We start from the raw sequence: 17843 nt of genomic DNA on the forward strand, positions 1-17843 counted from the left end.
GAGAGAGATTAATTAGAAAAGCAGCTACTCGGGTTTTCTTTTTTAGTAGAATTGGGAGGAAATAGAAAGGAACCAGGACTTGCTGGGTTAGAAAGGACTACTGCTTCTCATTGTGGTATCTCCAGGGGAAAACTTTCAAATCCAAGGAAGTAAATTCTGGTCTCTGGATAAAGACTAAGTCAAGGATAGAGCCATAAGGTCATCTAGTAAGGCCTCAGACATATTGAAGGGCATGCCTAAAACAGCTTCTACCTATCTTAAAGACATTGTACCGCAGAAGCCTTGTAGGGGACTAAAGATAGAGACCTGGCTGTTCTTAAGAAGGTTTGTAAGTGTTTCCCCATAAAGGGTAACCCTTTATGGAGAAAAATCAGGGTGCACACATGAGTTGTCTCTTATGGGGAAGGAAGAATGACTCAGAGTAGAACCAAGAGCCCAATGGGTGAAGCCAAGAGCCGCAGGGAACATTCCCAAGAAGCGGAACCGGCCCCTAATGAAGAAACTGATGACATGAACTTCACCTAGGGTGGCTCATTCGCTACCTGAATCTACTTTAGATGTGACCCAAGACCTCAAGCCTGAAACCGATGCCACAATGAAATGAGACTTTCTGAGGTTTGGAGATATTTGCGGGTATTTTTCACGTTGGAAGGAAGTCAATAATTATTTGCCAAAGATGAATCTTTTACGATGGCGAGTTAAAGATGGCCATAAATTCTTCAACATTATTCTCATCGAGCGTTGTAGGTCTACATACATCTCCCTACCCTTGAATCTACACAGGATCCATGACTTCTTTAATAAATAAATAAGTTATTTTGTGAAACTTTCCAGGCCTAGGACTTAAGAAACTTGAAACTTCCATGTCCCGTCCTTTGGAGCACTCTCTTAGAGCCCTGACTCACCATATGAGAAGTCCAATTACCCTGCAGTCACCATGCTTTAAGACAGCCCAAGCTAGCTATTATACATGGAGAGTTGTGTGAAGGGAGAGAAGAAGCAAAATAGAGATGATGGGGGTAGAGACTGAGAGGGAGAGAGAAAGAGAGGGAGGGGGAGAGAGGGAGAGGGAGAAGGGGAGAGAGGTGGATCTGCCCTTCTCCCAGCTATTGTAGCCCCTGCTGTAAGAATCTTCCCAGCTGAGGCCTCAGCTATTGTAGAACCGAAATAAGCCACCCCTGCCATGCTTTGTCTGAATTCCCAACCCGCAGATCTAGAAGAGGCAGTAATAAATTGTTGTTTTACGTCACTTAGTTTTGGAGTGATTTGCTATGTAGCAATAAATAATCAGAATGATTTACTAACTTGGAAAGTTGTCAAAAATATATATTGTAAAGTGGGAAAAGCTAATTGCAAAACAACATGTATGACATTTTTGAAAAAGGAAACTTTGTATATGTGTTGCATGTACCATAATATATTTGCACAGAATAAAATTAAAATGTTATCTGTTAACTGACTAACTCTGGAAAAGTAGGTTGGCTGGACTTCTACATTTTAGACATGTATTATATGCATAGTCTTCAATAAACATTTTTAATATTGGCTTCATTTTTTCAAATGAGAAAAAAGTTCTACATAAATTTTATTTCAAAGCAATAAACATACAGGATGTACTTACAAGAAGAAGACATCACTGCCTTATAAAAACAACTAAGGTTTTACTCTGCTACAGGATTATTAATAGAAAGAGATTCTATTGACACACATGCTGAGTTTTTTAAATTTCTAGAATAAATAAAAATTTAGACAAGAAAAAAACAAGTTATCAACAAAGGAAAAAAAAAAAAAAAACAAGGTTGGTTTCAGGAGTATATACAACACCAGACAACAGAAGAAAAATGAGCCAATAAACTTAGAGTGCAAAATGGTCTCATCCAGGGCTTACATATCGAGTTAGGATGTTATCATATATAAAAGAGAAAAATATTTCCTAATGAAATGGGTCATTAGGTAATAGATGGCTTTTTCAGCTATTTATGAAAAAGTACTCAAAAACATATATTAACAACCAAAATAATTGAATCAAAACTGAGAACTCAAGAATGGGGCCAAGAACCCAGAGAGAAAGGTAAGAGATTGATGTGAACCCAATATTCTCTGCTGCCTTTGCATTAGATTTGCAAGTAGCATTGGGCCAAAATGCCAAAAGAAAGTAGTATTATCTCAGAGGTTTTGAGAGCATCACATGCAGAGAAAATAAACAGTCGGGTGCTACCAAGACAGCCAGGATTGGAGAAATTAAACTCCAAAGGAAAGGAAACCTTCAAAAAGTAGAAGCAGCAGCATCCTGATCTACTTTCCCCTTAAAGGCATCTGCCTGTTTTGAAGCAGCATGGGGTGAAAGGCAAAGAAAAGAAACCAAGCAGCAGCTAAGACACTAAAAAGTGCAGGGGAATTCTCTGGAATCTCATAATGCCAACAGGACAAAAATTGTAGTCTAGAACCTACCAAAGAGGTGGGGCACTGATCAACAGCCCAGGGTTTCAGCTGAAGCTCTTGAAAAACTATATGCATTAAGATGAAAGGCAAACAAAAAGCCTTTGGCGAATCAAAGCCAGCCTCAAATGCCCTCAATAATTGATTAGCAAAAAGTGATCTACACCTACCCTGTCTGCCAGGCGAAAATCAAAATCTCTCTGAGGGGAGAGAACAACATGTAGAGTCACTACCGTTTTTTCAAATATGACATCTGGCATTTGATCAAAAATTAACAGTCATGCCAGGAGAAAGGACAAAATTAAGGAAAAACAAGAGGAAAAAACCAGATAATTAAAAATATAGGTGATCCAGATATTGGAGTTATACAAAACAGACATTAAAACACTTGTGATAAATTTTAAAGAAAATAAATGACAAGCTTAAGAAATACATAGAGCATAGTGAAAAGTCACACATGCAATTGAAATCTGAAAAGGAAAGGAGAAAAAGAATGGGCTGGACACAATATTGGCTGAGAATTTTCTAAAACTGATAAAGATATGAAGCTACAGATTCAGGAAATTCTATAAACTCCAAGCAGGATATGTACCCCCCAAAAATCGCACAAAGGCAATCATAATTACATTTCTAAAAACCAAAGTATTAAACGCAACCAGGCCCCCCCTCTCCTTCTTAAACACACACACACACACACACACACGCGCACACACACACACACACACGCACACACACACTCTCACACAAACTTTCAAAGGAACAACAATTAACCTGACAGATGACTTCTCAACAAAAATGATAAAAGCTAGTGACACTTACAATCATTGGTATAATTTTTGGTGTGCTAAAAGAAAAATAACTATGCACCTAAATTCTGAATGGAGTGAAAATACCCATTAAAAACAAAGCTGAGCAAGTTTTGCTTCTAAGTCAGTTTCCTTCTAACCATTCACAATTAGAAACTAAGCAAATACACAACTTAACTGTTTTCAGTAATTGAACAACAGACAGTGCGGGGCTGTGATCCCTGTAAGGAAAGAAACGAACTAAGTGAGCCCTACAATTGCCTAGCTGTCTGCAGATATTTTCTGTGTTGGGGTAGAGGGAAAGGAAACCAAAGCAGAACACGGTGGTCTTATTGAATTGAGGAAACAGAGAGCAGAGTTCATGGAGGCTTAAGTAGCTGGAATTTGTTGGGCAGAAAAATGGAGAGAAGACTATGCAGATAAAGAAATGGAAAATTCTGCTGGTGGGACTGCAAACTAGTTCAACCTCTGTGGAAAGCAATATGGAGATACCTTAAAGTGATACAAGTGAATCTACCATTTGATCCAGCAATCCCATTGCTGGGCATCTACCCAAAAGATCCAATGACACTCTACAAAAAAGACACCTGCACTCAAATGTTTATAGCAGCACAATTCGTAATTGCAAGGCTGTGGAAACAGCCCAAGTGCCCATCAATCCAAGAATGGATTAATAAAATGTGGTATATGTATACCATGGAGTACTATTCAGCTCTAAGAAACAACGGTGATATAGCACATCTTATATTTTCCTGGTTAGAGCTGGAACCCATACTACTAAGTGAAGTTTCCCAAGAATGGAAAAACACGCACCACGTATACTCACCAGCAAATTGGTATTAACAGAGCAGCACCTAAGTGGACACATAGGTACTACAGTAATAGGGTATTGGGCAGGTGGGAGCGGGGAGGGGGGCAGGTATATACATACATAATGAGTGAGATGTGCACCATCTGGGGGATGGCCATGCTGGAGACTCAGACTCGTCGGGGGAGGAGGGAATGGGCATTTATTGAGACCTTGAAATCTGTACCCCCATAATATGCCGAAATAAAAAAAAAAGAAAAACCCATCGCATACTCTATTTTATATATTATAATATATATTATGTATATTATGCGCTCTTCTGATTAAATGTTTTGACCCTGAGACAATCTTGCCTAGACATCATTCCACTTTAAAATAAAGTATTATCAGCAAAAAAAAAAAAGAAATGGAAAAATTTTCATAGGGATTCCTTTAAATTTCTGGTTGATAACTAAGATGTGCATACAAAGGCAAAGAAGAGTTAGCGGAGTGTTATAAGTTGGACAATTTCTAGATCTAAGAAAGAACTGGAGAAACATTCAAATTTTGATGATGGTGAGTGAGAAAACCCATTGGGGATATAGTTGCACCACCAGGAGGATTGCACCTTGGTAGTAAAACTGAACTAGCTCTAGAGTAGAGGCTATTCTAAGACTTGCCCCAACAAAGCTTAAAACGAAACATCCAATGGATCAAAGTCATTCTCAGATAATTTATCTGCCTATCCAAAAATACTTCAAAATTCTTTAAAGGACAAAAACAAAATCTGGAAACCTAACTGTAGAATATTCACTGTGTCCATAGAAACAGAAGCAGAAATAATAACAGTGATGAAATTAGCAGACAGGGGCTTTCAAACGACTATTATAAATATGTTCAAGGATTTAAAGGAAAATGTGAAGACAATAAAAGAAATGGAATGGAAACATTAAAAAGAAGCAAATAAAATTCTAGAACTGACAAAAGTATATTTAATATGAAAAAGTTATTTGAGGGCTTAACATAAGATTAAATGTAGAAAAAAGATAAGTGAACTTGAAAACATAACAGAAACTGACACAGAAAAAGAAAAAAGGATGAAGAAAAATGAAAAGAGCCTTGGTGAGAAGTGGGACAATATTAAGCAATCTATGTTCCATTTTACTACCGAGTGTGTGTGTGTGTGTGTGTGTGTGTGTGTGTGTGTGTGTGTGTGTTGGGAAGTTTAGGCAGGAAAAAAGTATTTGAATAAATAGTGGCTAATATTTTCCAAATTTGATAAAAGCTATAAATATACAGATCCAAGGGACTCAGCTTATACCAAGCAAGATAAATACAAGAAACACCACATGAAGCAAATTTGATTATTTTCTTATAATCAAATTGTTGAAAAACAGTAATAAAGAGAAAAATCTTAATGTATCCAGGGGGGAAAGACACTTTACATTAGGAGAACAAAGAGAAGAAATACTACTAACTTCTTTTCAGAAATAATGCAAGCCAGAAGAAATGGAATATCTTTAATATGCTGAAATAAAAAACAAAAACAAAAATTCCTAGAATTCTCCAATCAGCAAGATATTCTCTAAATTTGAAGGTGAAATAGTTTTTGAAATAAACAAAAAGTAAAGAAATGTATAGTTGTCAGGCTAAAGTAAATGATGATAAAAACTCACGAATGATAAATCCTGGGAATTACAAATATGTGAGTAAAATTATAAAAAGTTTTGTCTTATTATTTTTTACTTTCATGAAAAGGTAGTTGACTGTTTAAGATAAAAATACTACCCTTGCATTTATGGGATTTATAATATTTATGTAAGTAAAATATATATGGCAACATTAGCACAGATGGAAGGAGAAAATGGAAATATACTGTTAAAAGGTAATTCCTCCGCAAAGTAGTAAATATTATTTGACATCAGACTGTTATATTTAAAGGTACATATTGGAAACCCTAGAGTACAAAGAGATACAGCAAATAGATCAATAAAGGAGATTAAATAGAATATTTGAAAAATAATCAGTACCAAAAAGACATGAAAAGGGAAAAGTAAACAAGGAAGAAATGGGACCAATAGAAAAGAAATAGTAATATTGTATATTTAAACCTAAACACATTGTGAATTGCATTAAAGAGTGTAAACCATTATCAAACAACTTGACCAAACTGAATTCATCAAGCACTACATTCACACAATCTTCTCAAGTGCACTTGGAATGTACACAAAAGAAATATCATATCTTGTGCCACAAAAAAAATTTTAACAAATGTTAAAGGATTTGAAATCATACAGAAAACTTTCTCTGATTTAATTCCATTCTGACAATGAAATTAAATTAGAAATCAATAATAAGAAGAAACCTGGAAAATTCCCCAATATTTTAGTTAAAAAAAATACAGTTCTGCATAACACATGTGTCAAAGAATAAATCACAAAGGAAATTTACAAATATTTCGAAGTAAATAAAATGAAAGCACAATGCATTGAAATTTGTGAGATCAGCTAAAACAGTGCTTACAGGGAAAATTATAGCTTAAAATGCTTATTTTAGAAAAAGATGAAAGGTTTGAAACCAATGTTCTAAGATTCCAACTTAAGAAGCTAGAAGAAGAGCAAATTAAATTGAAAGAAAAAAGGAGGAAGGAAATAAAGATAGCAGACATAAATGAACTACGAAATGGATAAAGAAATAATCAATGAAAATGACAATAAAATTAATAAATCTCTAGCTAAACTGATTTTAAAATAAAGCAAAAATACAAATTACCAAGATCAATCATGCTAGAAGGGGCATCACTATAGACATTAAAGACATTAAAAAGGATAACAAAGGAATATTATAAACAACTGTATGCCAAATATTTGACAATTTAGACAAAATAGAAAAATCATTTGAAAAATACAAATTAACAAAATAGATCCAAGAAGATACAGAAAATCCGAATAGCCTATATGTTTTTTAAAAATTTAATTCATAATGAATGACCTCCTGTCTCCACAAAACATAAACAAATCACTCTGTGCCCAGATGGCTTTTCTGGTGAATTCTAACAAACATTTCGTGAAGAACTAATACTGTTCTTTAAAACTCTTTCATAAAATAGAGAGCAGAACGCAGTTCAACTCATTTTATGAGGCCATTGTCATACCCTGTCACCAAAATGAGATAAAGATAATACAAAAAAACCAAATGAGCACATATGCAAAAAACTTTAATATATTAAGAAAACTGAACCCAGCACTATGTAAAAATGATAATACATTTTGACAAAGTGGAGTTTTTCAAAGTCATGCAAAATTGGCTTAAATTCTAAATTCTAAAAAATGAATCAAGGTAATTTATCCTATTCATAGGAAAAAAATCACAGTCATCCTAATGCATGCATAAAGATTACTTGAAAAAATTCAACACCCATTCATGATGAAAACTGTTAGAAAACTAGAACTAAAGGGGACCTTTCTCACCTTGATAAGAGGTACTATAGAAAACTGACAAGGCTCTCGTACTAAATAGTCCAAGATTGAACGCTTTCCCTGTAAAAGCAGGAAAAAGGCTTCTATTCAACATCCATTGAAGGCTTCAGCCAGTGAAATAAGTCAATAAAAAAAGAAAGAAAATACATACAGATTGGTAAGTAAAAAGCCAAACTGTTTTGTTGAAAGCCAGCATGATTGTATACATAGGAAAAAAAGCTATTTGAACTAATAAGTGACTTTTTTTTTTTTTTTTTTTTTTTTTTTTTTGAGACAGAGTCTCACTTTGTTGTCCAGGCTAGAGTGAGTGCCGTGGCGTCAGCCTAGCTCACAGCAACCTCAGACTCCTGGGCTCGAGCGATCCTTCTGCCTCAGCCTCCCAAGTAGCTGGGACTACAGGCATGAGCCACCATGCCCGGCTAATTTTTTATATATATATCAGTTGGCCAATTAATTTCTTTCTGTTTATAGTAGAGACGGGGTCTCGCTCTTGCTCAGGCTGGTTTTGAACTCCTGACCTTGAGCAATCCGCCCGCCTCGGCCTCCCAAGAGCTAGGATTACAGGCGTGAGCCACAGCGCCCGGCCTAATAAGTGACTTTAACAAGGTCACAGAACATAAGATCAATACACACAGTAAACAACTGGAAAATGAAATTTTAAAAGTAGTCCCATTCACAATAACATCAAAAACATGAAATATCAGGGATAAGTATAACACTATAAGATCTGTAGACTAAAAACTGCAAAACACTGCTGAGAGAAATTATTATAAAGAAGACCAAAAATATGGGGAGAGATATGATATGTTAATGGATTAGAATTTTGATAGTTTTAAGATGTCAGTTCTATCTAAATTGAGCTATAGGTTCAACATAATCCCAATCAATATTCCAACAAGCTTTTTTGCAAACTTTGACAAGCTGGTTTAAAAATTTACACATATATTAAATGTATAATAGCCAAAATAATTTTTTAAAAGAAGAAAATTGGAAAGAACTACCTGATTTCAATACAAGAGGGTGTGTTTTTGGCACAAGGATAGATATATATAGATCAAAGGAACAAAATAGATTAGAAATAGACCTACACGCCTATGATCAATTGGTTTTTCACAAAGATGCCAAATTGAATTAATTTGAATTAATGAGGGGAAGGGTAGTCTTTTCATCAAATTGTGCCAGAATAAGTGGATATTCATGTGAAATGAATAAACTTTGATATTTAACTTACCCCATACACAAAAATTAACTCAAAATGGATTCTAGACCTAAATGTAAATGTTAAAGCCACGTAACGTCTAAAGAAAACAAAGGAGAAAATTTTTGCAAACTTCAGTAAGCAAAAATTTCTGAAATAGGACACAAGCACAAATCATAAAGGAAAACTTCGATCATTTTGATTTTATCAAATTTAAAATCTTGTGCTCCTCAGAAGACGTCTTTCAAAAAATGAACAGGAAAACAACAGGCAAGGGAAAAAATATTCATCATCCGTACTCCATTATTTCATTCTTATGAAATTCCAGAACAGGAAAAACAAATCTATAGTGACAGAAAGTAAATCAATGGATGCCTGGGGCCAAGAGCAGGTTGACAGCAAAGGGGCACATGGGAATATTTTACGTTGACGAAAATGTTTTATGTCTTAATTATAGTGATGGTTGCAAAGGTTTATTTATTTGTCAAACCTCATCCAACTGTACATTTAAAATGGGTGCATTTCATTGTATGTAAATTATCCTCAATAAAGTTGATTTTAAAAGAAAAAATAAAAACAGGACGTCTCAAAAAATGTATGATCATACAAAAAAAAAGGATAAATGTATGAGGTGATGGATATGCTAATCACCCTAACTTGATCATTACACACTGTATACATGTATCAAAATATTACACTGTACCCCATAAATATGTACACTTATGTGTCAACTAAAAATAATAATAAGAAGAAAGTTAAGTAAAAAAATTTATGGTTGAAATTTTTTAAAAGGTGAAGTAAATAGATTCTTAAATATATAGACAGAGAATCTGTCATCAGCATCCATCGTAAAAGAATTTCTATAGTAAGTTATTCAGGCAGAAAAAATATGGTTTCAGATAAAGGAATGGAGACAGAGAATAAATAGCAGTGGAAACGGTAGATATGTGGATACATCGAAATAACAACTATTATTTTTTAACCTAATAATAAATATTAGCAATCTTTGGTAGGCTTTTAAATATTATTAATACATGAAGAAGTAAAATACATGAAAACAATCGTGTAAAAGGTGGGAATAGAGCAAATGAAATCAAAGTGTGCTCAGGTCCTTGCATTTTATCGAAATGATAAACACACTAATTTAGAATATATGCCAGTGGGTCAAGGGTACACATTGCCGGCCCTAGGGTTATCACTGTAAGAATAATATAAGAATGTATAGCTAATAATGGGAAAATGGAATAATAAAAACCCTTAATTCTATTAAAAGGAAGAAAGGAGAAAAAGGAGAACATAGGACAAATGAAATGAACAGAAATTAAATAGTAAGATTGGAAGTCAAAACCCAAATAAATCAGCAACTGCATTCAGTATTACCCACCAAATATATTCTAACCTCAAGACAAAGACTGCCATATGGGATACAGCTACAAAAATTTCTAACTAGATTTTGCTGACACTAGACACACATCCAATATGAAGAGGCAGGATTGTCCAATGTGAAAGAATGACACACACAAACACTCACTGAGAGACAGCACAGCGGTACTAATATCAAAGCAGTTTTTAAGGTAAAATGGTTTTACTAAAGATAAAGAAAAAAATTTCATAACGATATGTGCCAATCTCACCGGATGATACAACACTTCTAAAACTGAATACACCTCATAACGTAGGCTCAAAATATATAAAGCAAAATTTGCTAAAATTAAAAGCACAGCTTAGCCCAATCTGATATAGTAAATAATCAAAAAACTAAAAGTAGAACATAAGCCACAATGTAAAAGAAGAAAACCAAAATACATCATCTAAAAACTATCCGAAAATAAGCATATTATTCAGTCTGTGCAAGTTGAAACAGATCTGGTTAAACTCAGTTGCCTCGGGGCATGTGAGAAAGCTTAGAGCAAGACATTTTTTGCTTTTCAACATAAACACTCCTGAGCTTTGGCTTTTGGGATTTTTTTCTTTTTTTTTTTTTAATTCAGGGAAAGAAGTAGAGATTTCCAGGAAAGATGACAGTGTAAGGAGACATTTTTCAAACCTCCTCCCTGAAACCTACAAAAATCAACAAAGGAACTAACAATTAAAATGAAAACTAAGCTGAAACTTCAAGACAACCTTAACCTTGTCTTACAAACGCCAAAGAATAGTTGCCAGACACAGCACAACTCGAACCAAAATGAAATAAGATGCTGGGGTTTGACCACAAGTCCTGAGCTTGAGAACCAGCGCAGGGCGGTGCTGTGGGCCTGAACCTTGCCCCTAAAACCCCCCCTCCAGGCTGAGATCCGGGGAGGGGCTGGACCTCAGAATGAGCAAAGCTCCTCCTTCACCTCTGAGCAGCTGTAGAAAACAGGCTGGGGAGAGTCCGGGCCTCGTGGGACCAGGCACTGCCAATTTTAATTTGTCCCGGCTTTTTGATTGGTGGGTGGGGGGGAGATTAGATTAGAAATAAAGCCAATTTCCCATCAAAGGTAGAGAAAAGCATTTGTTGACACCAATAATCAAATGTCAGGGCTGCCTTGATCCTAGCTGTAGGACATGATTACCAGGAATGAAGGTTTGGAATGCTTTTAAATACACAATGAGACTCACACCAAACCAACTGAATCAGAAGCTGCGAAAATGAGGCCCAGGCTACTGGAGTTGAAAAAAATCTCCATAATGACGTAACACTTTTAGCCCAATCAACAGGCAAACTTAAAAAGTATTCACAGCAACCCACTGTTGGCAGAGGTGTAAAGAAATAAACATGTTTACAGGAATTTTGAGGGAAAGGGTAGTGGTAGGAAACCTCCTTTCTGATATCAATCAGCGTGACACTTGATCTCTCTGTACTTACTCACTTCTCTGATGAGTAAATGGAAAAAAGGAAGAGGATTGAGAGCTCCACCCCTCTTGCTCTGTCTCCTAGGCTATCCCTAGGCTATGCAGAGGGCTCTGTTTGGCCCCAACCTTGCATTCGTTGTCCATCACTCCCCAAGGCTGGCCCACTGGAAAATGATCTAATTCTGGGTGCCTTGTGTTAAAGCTAACATTTTGATCCCCATTGGCCTGACCCCAACTTTTAAAAAACTTTCAACTGGGGAGAGAGAAGTGCAACTTGTTGTTGCCCCTCAAACCCATCCCAGGTAAAGTCTACAAAGATATATGTAAAAATAATGTTCGCTGCTACCAACCACACAAACCCACCACCTTCATCCGCAGGTCCCCTGTCTTTTCTTCCCATTCGAAGGCCCTGAGTCTCTCCCTGCCTCAGGCGGATCCCCCTTCTGTGCTTTGGATCACATTCCTCCCTGTTTCTAAGGAACTCCACACTGGATCTGATACCTTTTATTTGTAGATTTTAGTGCAATAATTGGCATGCCCCTCTATTGCGGAAGCCAGACCACGTCAGAGTCATTCTTGGCACTGTCCTCTTCCCCAAATTCATTTCCAATCCATCTCTGAGTCCTATCACATGGTTCAAAATTCCAAAGTGAAAAACAATATTCAATGAAACATCTCCCTCCTTCTTCTGTCTTCCAGATACTTCACTCTCAGGCAAGCGTTATTAATTTCCTGTGTTTCCTCCCAACGGCATTTTACATACGTCTGCTGCTCCTTTATACAAATGGTACCACCACATGGTACACATTGTTCTACACCTTTCTTTTTCACTTGACAAGATACTATTTTTAGGTAAAATTTACATATAGCAAGGTGCCTGGATCTTATGTGTACCGAGTTGATGGCTTTGCTAAGTGATATGCCCATGTGACCAGCTCCCAATGGAGATAGAGAATATCTCCACCACCCAGACACGCATTCGTTTCATATCTTGCACATTTCTCAAGTCTGTTGATTTCTTTCCAGCAGAGCACTCTATCTAAGTCCCCATCCTCTCTCTATCAGCTTCTCTGGTGGCCTGCAGATGGGTCTCTGGGCATCACACTCGAAGCGTGATTTTCTCAAAGGCTCATCTGGTCTGGGTACCCCTCCATCTAGACTTCCCTTTGCTCTCCAAATGAAGATCCAAATTCCTCCATAGATGACTCCCAGTGGTGTGGTTCCTATGATTTCTCATCTCACACTATGTTTCACCATAGGTTCTCTCTGTCCCTCCACATAGCTGACTTCCATTTTGTCCGCGCCCAGCTGCCGCTGCCTCCACGAAGTTCCCCTGGGTTCTTTGATGCTCAGGACTCTCCACCCACATCCTGTCTTCAAGGAAGTAATGACACTCATTCTTTAGATCTCACCCCAGTTGTCACCTCCTTGGGCAGTATCCATTTCTTGGTGACTGCCCCGACCAGCTCATGTAGCCCTGTCAACTGCTCCCCTTTCTAGAACTAATTGCATCTGAAAGTTTACGTTCATTTATGTGATCGTATGATTAATGGCTGTTTCCCCACCAGAATGTAAGTTCCATCACATCCCTAGTGACAAGCACAGTTGGCACTCTATAAATTCCAGTTGAATAATGAATTAACACATTCAGATTTTTTTTTGCATTCATTAAAAAAATGTAAACAGAATCCATAACTCCATAGTGATTCCAAAAATATTTTTAAAGGGAGGAAAAGAGTGATAATTCTTTTTTGCAGAGGAATGCCAGCTAATAAATGTAGAAGGGATAACAGAAATTTAAAAGTCACCATTTTACAACAACCAAAGAAATGATTGACTTGGGAAAGAATTGGGGGAAACAGGTATTAATCGAGAGATCTCATCAATGAACGTAGTTAATTAGTTCCAGAAAGAGAAGCATGTGACGGGGCATCTGAGCTGCTCAGGGCAGTCACCAGGAAACGAAGGCTGTCCGGAGGAGGTGACAATGGGCTGAGATTCGGAAGATAAGTACCATCTCTCATGGGAAGATGGGACTGCGAGAAGAGAGTCCTGAGGATAAAAGAACCAGGGAAACATCCCAGAGGTGGTGGGAACTGGGCACACAGGTAGAACAAAATGACAGTCAGCTTTGTGGAGGGACAGAGAGAACCCATGGTGAAAAAAAGTGTGAGAAGTTACTGGAACCAGGTGACAGGGAGTCATTGTCTATGGAGGAATTTGGATCTTTCTGTAGAGAGCAAAGGGAAGTCAAGGAAGTGTATTTTCACTCCTACCAGCAGTGTATAAGCGTTCTAATGGCTCTACTTTTTCACCAACACTTGGTATAGTCATTTTAATAGATATGTAATGGCATCTCAGTGTACTTTTGATTTGCATTTCCATAAGGTGCTTATGATTGGTGCTGTTGAATATCTTCTTAGGTGCTTATTTTTCATCTGTATATCTTTTTTGGTTTATATCTTTTACCCATTTTTATATTCTGTTCGCATCTTTTATTCATTTTTAAATTGGGTTTTCTCCCTTATTTTTGAATTTGGAGTGATCTTCATATGTTTTAGAGATAAGTCCTTTAGATGTGCAATTTACACATTTTTTTCTCAGTCTGTTTTTTCTCTTCATTCTCTTAAAGTAGCCTTCAAAAAAAGAGTTCTTAATTTTGATGAAGTCTAATATACTAATTTGTTCTCTTATTAATCATGCTTTTGGTATTACATTTAAAAATATCTGTCCAACCCAAGGTTACACAGGTTTTTTCTCCTATATTTCCCTCTAGAAGTTTTATAATTTTAACATATACATTTATGCCTATGATCCATTTTGAATTAAATTTTATAAATGGTGAGGTGTATGGATTAAAGTATGTAGTATGTATATATGCATGTGTGCATTGCACATGGCTATCCAGTAGTTTCACCAGGTTTTGTTGATAAAACTATGATTTCTCCACTGAATTGCCTTTGCATTTCTGTCCAAAAATCAATTAGTCTTCCACTTCCAGGTAAAATGAAGTAAACATGCTACACCCTCTCCCCCTGAATGCAGTCATAAAATCAGGACACAATGCATGGGGCAGCTATTTGAGAACTCTAAAAATAAATACTAGCAAGCAGATTGGAGAAGAAGATGAAAATTCAAAGGGCAGCCAAACTGGTGGTGAGTTTGCCATTTCTTTCCTCTGACATTTCTGAGCACCTGAATTCAATGCCCCCTAAAATTTGAACATGGGCATTAGCAAAACAGAGAAGACTCCTGGAGACATGTTTAGTTATGGCTTGATGAATAGATGAGCAGTTTCCTAATAATCAGAGTGTGAAAATCCCCCAGGATTCTTTCTTTCTTTTCCTTTTCTCTATTCTTTTCTCTATACCAGGAAATTTGAAGACAGATCTATAGAAATCATGCAATCTGAACAACACAGAGGAAAAATGTTGGAAAAAAGTAAACAGAGCCTCAAGGAACTGGGGAACGATACTAATATTATTCATGTTATTAGAGTCCCAAAGGAGAAGAAAAAAAGTATGGTGCAGAAAAACTATTTAAAGATGAGCTGGCTAAAAACTTACTTCTCAAATTTTGAAAAATACAAATGGTCCCCAACTTACAATGGTTTGACTTACTATTTTTTTTACTTTACAGTGGTACAAAGACAACATTCATTCAATAGAAACCGTTCTTTGGGTACTCACACAACCATTCTGGTTTTCACCTTCAGTGCAGTATTCAATAAATTTTATGAGCTATTCAACACTTTATTATACATTAGGCTTTGTGTTAAATTATATTGCTCAATTGTAGGCTAATGTAAGTGTTCTGAGCACGTCTAAGGTAGGCTAGGCTAAGCTATGATGTTTGGTAGGTCAGGTGTATTAAATGCATTTTCAACATAATATTTTCAACTTAGGATGGGTTTATAGGGACGTAATTCCTTGTAAATCAAGGGGTATCTGCATTTATAAATCTACAGGTTCAGTAAGCTCATGATTCACATAACTGTGGGTTTCTCATGAGAAATCATGAAGGCCAGATGGAAGTGGAAAAATATTTTGAAAGTACTGAAAGAAAAGAATGTTTAACCAAGAATTCTATATCCAGTGGAAATATCCTTCAGGAATTAAGGTGAAATAAAGACACTCTTATGCAGGAAATCAAAGAGAATTTATTGCCAGCAATCTGCACTAAAAGAATTGCTAAGTGAAGTTTTTCAGACAGAAGGTGAATGATAGAAAAAAAATGAAATCTGAAACATGGGGAATGAAGGAAAATAGCATACAGGTAAAATGCTCAGGTTTAATGTAATAGACTATTCTTCTATGGAATGTTTAGCAGATGAAAGTAAAAATTATAACATTACCTGACAGAGATTCGAAAATATGTAGGCTATATTAGACAACTACGATATAAAAAGAGAGAATAAAGGCACATATGTGGCTGTAAGATTTCTACATTCCTCTTGCAGTGATTAAATACAGAGTGACATCAGTGAAAACAGCAGATAAGGAACTTCAAAATTCTTCCTTTCCACAAAAATTACAACTGGAAAAATGGAATCGACTTTTTGGAACTCTGGAAACTAGTCAAAAGCCTGCAGCCACCCAGAAAGCACTTATTCAAGGAAAATGGCTGAATCTTGGTGAGAACAAGAAGCTTTGTGGGATGTTAACTTAGCTGGTTCTCTGCTCCCCATGTCAGTAACAGCCTTGAAATGACAGGCCACATTCCCAGGGCTGTACCAGAATGGACCTCATTCGCTAAGAATTGTAATTACTTGTTTTAACCTATCTGATGGCTCCCTTGAAGAATGGCTCAAAAGGCTTGACTTTGCCTCACCTAACTTGGAATTCACCCAGTGCTAAAGTCACTTCCAGGGGTTGTTGGTTGAACATTTACAAGCGAATGTTTTAGTTCCTGCTGCTTGAGCCAATGGATAACACTTGGGACAAAAGACTAATCGAGAAATTTATGAGGAAAGCCTAAGAAATAAAATGCTTTTGGGGGGGAAAGGAGGCTTTGAAACGCTCTGACATATTTCTGGGGATTTAGAGATCAACACCCATGCCCAGGACTGTGAGACTGCCCAGGAAGGACCTGGGAAAACCCTAAGTGCTGACCTCCAGCTGACCTTCAGGATCTCCACAGGCAAGAAGTGAAGACTAGGGCAGACTCATCAGCTTATTGGCTCAATGTTGAAGAGCCTTCCAGAGCTCTTCTGCAAAGACAGGGAAATTCAAGATGCCAGGAGTTTAAGAAATCTCTGTTCACTCATTAGCTGAAAACCAAGCTAGAAGAACAGGGATGGTAGTGTCCACACATGACAACAAATACAGGCTTTAAAAAATTAGTGCAGATAAGTTACTAAACAAACAAACAACAACTAAAATGAGCAGCAACAACAAACCCTGAGAAGCGGAATCTACTTTTCAGATTTATTTCTTTATAATAGTCAAAATGTCCAGGATTCAATAAAGAAATCACAAGACATGCAAAGCAACAAGAAAAATGTGACCCATATGGCCCACAGAGAAAAAAGCAATCAACAGAAATTATCCTTGAGGAAGCCCAGATGTTGGACAAGCTGATCTTAAAATTCATACGAAAATTCAAGGCACTCTGAATAGCCAAATAACCACAAAAAGGAGATAAAACTTATGGGATTCACACTTCCTGATTTCAAAACTTACTACAAAGCTACAGTAGTCAAAACAATGTGGCATTGTCATAAGGATAGAAATGTACATTAATGAAATAGAATTGGAAAGAAAAGGCAAAAGTTTAGAAAATCTATTTAAGGAAATACTTGATGAAAACTTCCCTAATCTGGCAGGAGATTTAGACATCCAGATACAAGAGGCCCAATGCAAACCAGGAAAATATACTGCAAAACAGACTTTCCCACGACACATAGTCCTCACATTGTATAAAGTCAACATGAAGGATAAAATCAGAACATCATTAAGAGAGTGTCTAGTCACTAAAGGAAACCCCATCAGACTAACAGTGTGCTTCTCAGCAGAAACCTGAACAGGTATAAGGGATAGGGAACCTATTTTCAAGGTACTTAAAGAAAAAACCTGCCTACTTAAAATTTATATACTGAAGGAATAAGCTTTGTAAATAAAGAATAAATACAGTCTTTCCCAGACAAGCAAACACTGAGGGAATCTGTCAGAACTAGACCGGCACTACAAGAAATGCTCAAAGGAGTTCTGAATATGGAAATGAAAGGCCAATATTCACTGTCATAAAAACACATGAAAGTGTAAAACTCACAAGTCTAATAAAACAATTACTCAAGGAAG

At 36.5% G+C, this 17843-nt stretch overlaps 1 protein-coding gene across 2 annotated transcripts in view; it reads right to left on the reverse strand.

Annotated features, from left to right (window-relative positions):
* CALN1 (calneuron 1) overlaps positions 1-17843 on the reverse strand; it is a 455972-nt gene that overhangs the window by 385866 nt on the left and 52263 nt on the right. The gene's annotated exons all lie outside the window — the stretch shown is intronic.

This window comes from Microcebus murinus, chromosome 19 (genome assembly GCF_040939455.1).
Source record: "Microcebus murinus isolate Inina chromosome 19, M.murinus_Inina_mat1.0, whole genome shotgun sequence".
In the NCBI taxonomy this organism is placed as follows: domain Eukaryota; kingdom Metazoa; phylum Chordata; class Mammalia; order Primates; family Cheirogaleidae; genus Microcebus; species Microcebus murinus.